The sequence below is a fragment of the Nanorana parkeri genome, unplaced genomic scaffold, assembly GCF_000935625.1.
Source record: "Nanorana parkeri isolate BGI_ZX_2015 unplaced genomic scaffold, ASM93562v1 scaffold139, whole genome shotgun sequence".
In the NCBI taxonomy this organism is placed as follows: Eukaryota; Metazoa; Chordata; class Amphibia; order Anura; family Dicroglossidae; genus Nanorana; species Nanorana parkeri.
In genome coordinates this window covers 897,054-905,468 of record NW_017306407.1, presented here as the reverse complement: position 1 = coordinate 905,468, position 8,415 = coordinate 897,054, and positions in this window count along the sequence as shown.

The following is an 8,415-nucleotide window of genomic DNA, read 5'->3' as shown; positions in this document are numbered from 1 at the left end:
AACAAGGGGGTGTTTAGACCCATGGTATTTCCCCTCTGAAGCCCCCCCCCCCCCTCACAGTAAAAAAAATTAAATAAAAAAAGAAAATAAATAATAAAAATAATACAAAATAAATAAAAATAAAAAAACATCCTGAAGGCGGGGTGCATGACATCACATGACACCGCATGTGCGTGGCATTGGGTGACGTCACACGCCTGTTGGGGGGGGGGGCAAATTTTTTGTTCTTGCCTTGGGTGCAAAAGGAGCAAGCTATGGCTCTACTGCCACTAACAGTTTGTGCAGTGGATCAGTGGATGGCGGGTGCTATCCTCTAGCTCCTGCAGATTCTCCCTCTTGTGTATGTCCGTTCATCTGTATGGACATTCAGTAACATGGATAGGAGAAAGAATGAATGGACTACAAGTGTGGTGATGTGTTGAGAAGGTTCCAAAAGAAGACATCCCCATTATCACTGTAGCTTTGTATTTCCCAGATGAGATCTGTCAATCAATCATGAGGTAGCCTAATGGTTCTTTTTTTTAACATAATTCCATGTACACGACTCTTACATGTCTGCAGAAGACTTTGAAAGTAAACAGAAGTAAATTAGAACCTATCACAACAGCTTTCAGGACAGAAAGAGAAAAGGAAACAATAAAAATTTAAATCTTGATTTGCTTGGATATATTACGTGTACAATTACATACTGTTTTTACAGGCTTTTTAAGTATTTTAATCAGTACACATTTGGAATTATTATTAGAAAATGTAACATTTTTATCAGACTTTCACAATTCACTTTATTATTATTATATATTTGTATTATTGTATTTCATATACAGATTTGTATATGCTCCCTCCAGTGGTCATATATGAATAGTATTTCTTGCTTAAAGGGCAAGTTCTCCTTTTGCATAAAGAGGCCCATGCCGTAGGTTAAAATACACTGGGGCCCCTTGCTTAATATAATCGCCATAACTGTAGGCCTCTCCTGCCACCCATTAAGTCTGGCCAAAATACTCTCATGCTGTTTTCATTCCCATGCCTTAGCTACCCCCAGAGTCACAGAAAAAGCCATGCATCACACAGTGCACTCTGTACTGCAGCAGTGGTTGAGCTCTGCGTTGCTGGAATAGGGAAAGAGAGCGTGCACTGCGCATGTGCAGCAGATAAGGTCTGCAGGTAAGGAAGTTCTATTAAAGGAAAACTATGAGGTGAGCGATTTTCACTCATCCTCATAGCTCTTGCCGACCTGTGACAATGAAACTGTCACAGGTCGGCTCAGTAGATCGGGAAGTGAGCGAACACATACCGGCATTCGCTCACTTCTTGATCCTGTCACTGCAGAGAGCCGTGACAGGGGAGTGCCTGGATTTCCCCCTCCCCTGTCCGATCCTCCAGCGCTGACTGGCGGAACGGACGGGGGAGAGGGCGGGTACAGCTGGCTCTGCCTCCAGATAGGCAGAGCCAGCTGTCACTCATGCAGCTGGGTGGATCCAGACATAATTGTCGGAATCCGTTTCAGCTGCGGCGTTTCAGTATACCGCGTGCTGTAGCTCGCGGTATACTGAGCTTTGGGTGATGGGAGGACGCTAGTTTGTGTCCTCCCGTTACACTTAGGAGAACTATGGGGAAAAGCCCTAACCCCATAGTTCTCCTTTAAACAATATTTTGAAGGGCTGCATTGTGGATTTTCACCTACGGAGGCTACTTGTCTCCATGGGTCATTTTATGCAAAAGTTAGCCTTTAAATAGACTCTGGAAAAAAATATATAAAACTGCTAGAGGAGGAACCTAGAGGTGCTTACACATACCTGTAGGAACTTTAAACAGTCTGCAGATGCTTGCCTAATGCTGTGCAGTTCTGACCAGGAAAACACTATCCAACAGTGTCAAACCTTGCTGCTATGTCTCTTGAATTCCTCATGGCTCAAAATTGTCATGGGCTGCTTCACTGGCCAATAGGAATATGCAAGAGGCAGAATGGGGTCAACATGCTTAAGTATTATGAGCAAGTGGTGAAACATTTGCTTTTTAGAAAAACATGGCATTTAATATAGACTCTGTGTTATAAATGAGCCCAATAAAATTGCACTGAGAAAAGCAGTGAATCACAGTCACAATGCAGGAAGCGGAGTCTGAATATGTAAAACGCAAACATGGCTGCTTAATGTACAAATATATGTAGAAACTAAATATAGAAAGTGCTATATAGATTATTATTAATGATTGATAAGATTACTTATATTTAAGCCCAACTTCTGTTTATAAAACTAAAAGGAAGAAAAAAAGCAGCTCTTGCTGCAATACTTACCCTCAATACGGAGTTGTCTATCGCAGTAGTCATTTCTGGCCACAAGGTGTCCTCATACTGTGAATGCTGGGCACCAAGGGCCCACCTTTTCAACTTATGTCATTGTGGCACCCTTCTTTCACAGTGTATTGATGCAGAGAACGGTGCTGACGAGATGACTCTGCATCATCAGAGGAACACCCAGCACCCGGGAAAAACTCAAGTGGAAGAGGACCCAGTTTGTCACATATCTGGATACTTCAGATAAATCAAGCAGAATCAAGGGGGTGATTGGGTGGAAGGGGAGCTGAGTCTGAAGTTGGGTTTTAAAGTGGTCACATTCACATATATATAAAAATCTTTAAAAAGACTATAGGTTCCCTTTAAAAATGTATTTGTGATTAAGTATGATATACATGGCAAGACAATTTAAAGTGATATTAAAGTCTTATTTTTTTAACATATATCTACGGTTAGCAAGCAGTAAATATATGCAAAAACATTTAAAATATAAAACAAGTTACCAAATCGGTAAAAAGCTTCTTGAGCAGCCGTGCAGGAGGATGTGTGCGGGTTCATGCGCAGTGGATATCACTGGCGGGCAAAGAAGGAAAGCTACAGTGTAAGCGAATGTACCTAGCCGTGACCGTGCATGTTGGACAGACTCTGTGGGACAGAGAGGCACCAGCACTGGAGGGACTGCTGAAAATGACTGGAAGGAAGAAGATGTTCGGATCAAGAGCCATCACTAAAGGTAAGTCCTTGCAGCATTGGGGGGAATAGACTTTAATATCACTTTAATAGTGTAATCTCTGCTATATTCAAGAAATAGCAATGTGTTTCCAATAAGATTGTTTTCTCTTTATATTAAGAATGTTATACTTTGTACTGTTTAATGTGTAAGTTCTCCAAATCTTTTATATTTTCTTAATTCATTTGGAAACAATATAATTAGATTTTACTTAGCAGGTCAACGTGATACACGTTTATAGAGTTTGTTATTAATATTACCCTTATTTTCTTAATTTATTGGGAAACAATATAATTAGATTTTACCTAGCAGATCCATGTGATACACGTTTATAGAGTTTGTTATTACTATTACCCCTGCAATATTTATGTGGTCACCTATTGTCTGAAATCTGAACTAATGATTAATAATGAGGATAAATGGAGATGCAGGACACCATTGTCTACTTCTATTTCTATATTGCTTTTGCTTGAGAATATGTAATTAACTTTAATGAGTGCTTGATTGATTAGGCTATTGGTAAAGTGTTCATTCCAAGAAATTCTAATCTACCCTATAAATTTATCTTAGCTTTCTAAATGCTTTTTATAAAAGGTTTGGTCCTTCCTTCAGCCTGCGCTGGAACAAGGTCCTATAGCAACCACGGCAAAAATTCCGAAGTGCACACCCATAGTGCCATTTTGTCTAGTTTGCAGTATCTATGAGGTCCTCCCTGCCTTCTCTGCCCTTGTACATATAGCGTATACATTAAAAGTCTCATTAACCCCAAAATCCAGAGATCCAGATTATTACCTTCTTAGAATCTTCTGTGAGGTTTTGCTTGCCATAAACAGTTCAATAAATGTAGAATTTTTACCCCAACCTGTCCGTCTGTCTCCCACTCTGACTGCCTTTAGGCGATCCCTTAAGACTCATCTCTTCAGGGAAGCCTTTCCCACCTCAACCTAACCACTCAACCATCACATTCTCAGACAATTCATCCCCACACAGCTACCTCCTCATGTATCACTTCCCCCTCCCTTTTAGATTGCAAGCCCACAGGGGCAGGGCCCTCCTTACTATCTTGTCTTGAATTGTATTGTGATTGTAATGTCTTCCTTCTATTGTAAAGTGCTGCGCAAACTGCTGGCGCTATATAAATCCTGTATAATAATAATAATAATTTCGATCCTTTTTTACTTTTATTGGCTATTATTGGACATGAAGAGGGCAGGCAGGCACAAGATGAGTTTCTATCTTGCTGAAAAATCTCCCTGCAAGCCAGGGTGCTCTTTCACTCTTCCTTGTGGAAGGCTGAAGGGTCAGAAGTAGTGTCAGGTGAGGACTGCATCAAGTCTCAGTGCTCCTGTACAGCAGAAACAGATTTCCCGGCCCCTCATTTTTTAGGTGATAACTGCTCTTCTATGGTCAGACTGTCTTCCAGCCACATCTTTTTTAGCTAACACAGGTATCCAGCACCTCCTGAGCCTGAGAGAGTGTAAAAATGAGCCTTGAGTATTGCCCATTTGCTGTTCAGGCCTATGCTGTGCACACCTGCTGCTGTTAGTGGACTTTAGAATACATTTCAAGCCTTCCCCTGATGAAGAGGTTTGTCTGTTTGCCTATGCTCCGGATAGAAGTCTGTCTCTGATTTCTACCTGGCTGCGTATGTCTTGAATTATTCCTGTGTATTGTTTGGACTGTGTTTTTCTCTGCTTATCCTGTTCATTAGCCTGCTATCTCTGCTAACTATCATTGCTTTGTTTTCCATCCTGTCTTTGCCTGACCCGGCTATCAATCTGCTGACTCTACTACTGTCTTTTGTTTGGACTGAGCATCTGTCTGAGGACCTAAAGCTGATCATATATGTTTAGTTTTTTTTCTTGTTTATCCCACAGTTAATGAGAGATAACCAATCGATTTGCCCATCCATGCTGTTTAGCGTGGAAGGAGACTCTTCCACTGCTACCTATTGTATTTAAGCAGCCATGGGAGTGTGGCTGCTTGCATACCAGACATGAATATTTGAACCGTAGAGGGCCAGCTTTACACCATGTAGTATTTCTCCTGCCTGTTCCCAGCTGTTGCCCCTGCCAACACAGAGGGTTTACTAACCTTTTTTAAAAAAAAGATGTACAGTACCTTAGAGGGCAGGCCAGAACTCTGAGTTTAAAAAAAAAACCTATGCTCTTAGTTTTAAATAACAAAATGTTTAGTTTAGGTGGTTGCTACAAAATAGGTCCCCTTTTATTTCAGTTTTCATAGATTAATTCTAGGGATGCACTGATACCAGTTTTTCGGATCATGACCCGTCGCCCTGCTTCTGATTGCCTGTGAAGCCGATGTTCTAGGGAAAGAACACCGGCTTCACTTGCCGAAGCTGCCTGGCTTCCTTACCAATCAGGAAGCCGGGTGGCGAGTCATGAGGTGCCATCCAGCTTCCTGATTGGTCAGGAATCCAGGCTGCCTAGCAACAAGTGAAGCCAGGTTCCTAGCCAATCAGGTACTTGACCCGCTTCATGATTGGCTAGGAAGCCGGCTTTACTCGCTGCTGGCAGCGTGGCTTCCTATTCAATCAGGAAGCCGAGACACAAGTCTGGTTTGGAAGCCAGGCTGTCTACCAACAAGTGAAGCTGGCTTCCTAGACAATCAGGAAGCTGGGAGGTGGGTCATAACCCACCACCCGGCTTCCTGATTGGCTAGGAAGCAGTCATCACTTTTTCCTAGGCAGCCTGGCTTCCTAACCAATCAGGAAGCCAGGTCATGACGTGCTGCCCGGCTTCCTGATTAATTAGGAAGCCAGGCTGCCTACCAACAAGTGAAGCTGGCTTCCTAGCCAATCAGGAAGCCGTGAGGCGGGTCATAACCCACCCCCAGGCTTCCTGATTGGCTAGGAAGCCAGCTTCACTTGTTGGTAGGCAGCCTGGCTTCCTAACCAGACTTATGATACTCTTTGCTGATGAGCACCAATATTTTATTCATATTTCTGGCTCTGTATTTATTTATTAAAATATAGTTTAATACTTATTGAAGGCAGAGCCAGCTGTCAATCAGCCAGCGGGGTGGATCTCAACAGTTTTGTCTGGATCTGTCCCGGCAACGGCGCGGCTCTGTGCTCTCAGCATAAAGCGGGCAATATCCTGCTATATGCTGAGTTTTGGGTCAATGAAGGACGTTAGTATATGTCCTCCCGTGACCCTGAAGAGAACTATGGGCAAAAAAGGTTGTCACATAGTTCTCCTTTAAGTTATATATCAATGGGTTTGTGGATATTTTGTGCAATTTTTAGTGTGGAGTAGACTTCAATTTCTACCTGCACTTAACCAGGGCAGGTTAAAGGAACCATACACTGGGATATTAGGCACCATTCTGTTCCTGCAGATTATACTCAGGAACATCAAAGTTGTGTTGCTGTGCCTCGGGATCCCAGAGAATTCCTTTAAAAGTTTCGACTTTGTAGATACACAGCATATGCACTCCCTATCACATTCCTCAGTGCGATGCAGACACATCTCAGTTGGTCCCGAAGATGCTTGCATGCATTTTGAATATAGTGTGTACTAGTAAACTGGAAGCTTGGGATTCATTTTCATTTTTAAGCTGTCGGCAGGCTTCAGCACTGGTGTGGATGAAGCAACAACAGAATAATAATTCCAGAGAAAGGTCATTCCTTTTCTAAAAACATTGCATTATTTATTTTCAAATAAATGATGTTGTAATGGTAAAATTACAGTATGTGCTGTCTTGACTTCCCTTTTTTGCGTGCTCTGCAAAAAAAAAAAAAATGGTTTATGCTGACTGTAAAAGTTACGTTGGACAATGAAACCCCTTTAAAAAAAATGCTTTGTTGTGTAGATAATAGAGACAAGTACCTTTTTTCTGCGATACACGACACACGGTTGCCTTAGCCGCGATCGTGTTCAGAAGCACAAGTGGAATTGCGGTGGGAAACCGCCAGTCGCGACTGGGGTGCCATTGGAAAATAATGGCACCCACAGCGCAATCGGTGCAACTCCTGACCGCGCAGCATACAACTCCTGACCGCGCGGCATTCCGTGCAGAATCGTGCATGATTGCCGCGCGGTGGGGTATCGCATACAGGGCCGGTGCTACCACTAGGCAAACTAGGCAGCCGCCTAGGGCGCACTGATGACTAGGGCGCAGCCTAGACCAATAACTCCCCCATGGCACCCCCCGGTCTATTTGAAACTGCAAAAGCCAATAGCAGGCTGGCTATTGCGCACGCCCACTGAGCAGAGGAGCAGAACTGAGAGACAACTTTCTCTCTTAGGTCCGCTCCTCTGCTCAGTGGGTGGGGTTTCAATAGCCAGTCTGCTATTTCATATTAAAATAGCCAATAGCAGTCTGGCTACTGCTCCTGGCTGCTTACATCTACCTGTTGCATGCGGATGCTAGCCAGCAGGAGAATGGGGAAGCGCAGAGGGAGATTGGGGGTTGTGCCGAAGGAGGGGGGCTGCAAGTAGCTGGTCTTGCCTAAGGCGCAAAATAGTCTAGCACCAGCCCTGGTCGCATAGATGTGCACCAGCCCTCAATATACAATTTTTTCCCCCTTGGTTTTTATTGGAAATAAATAGTAAAAAAGAAAAAAAAGAATAAAATGCATTTTCCTGTAAATTTTTCTAATACAATATTTATGTAATTTGCACACCCATCTATCCCCCTTTCCACACTACATTGCAATGCCTGCAGGAGAAAAAAAAAACAGTTTATGTAATTTGTTTACATAACATTAACATGAGATTAATTCAGTTGTCGGGACGAGGGCACAAATTAGCATGACGGTGACTTTTTTTACTGGCATTGCTAAAGATTCAAATGACACTGTTCACTTATGTGAGCATTTGACGCTTTGCAGGCAATGCATATATCATCCAGATCATCCAATATCATTGTTGTGAGCTGGGGATTAATGTAAAACCTTTCAAAGAAGGTTTTATCTGTCTCAGAAAAATTACATAAAATGAATTTGGGTATAGTTTTACGTAGGGTTGACCCAAGGGTTTTTGCCACCTGGGGTGATGTCACTGGTTGTCAGGAGCTCGGCGGGCTGCCAGCAAGTGCGCCCCAGGTTGCTAACAGCTGGGCGTGGGGATGTGTTTGGCCATTATACATCTCCCCGCCCCACTCTTATAAAACCTAGGATGCTCTGACCGGAAAGGTGTGGCACACTGCAAAACCTTGTGCAGCAGGGCAGCCATGCCACTCCGCCTGCCGCCCTAACACGTTACCCAAAGAGAGGCTGCCTGAGGCAACAGCAGACATCCCAACCTCCAAAACCTTATTTCAGGGAGGTGCCCGTCTCATTTCAGGGAGGTGCCCTTTCTGTTTTTTTTTTTACAGCGGCCGCCGTCAGAATATAAAAGAAATTATAATAATAAATAAATATATA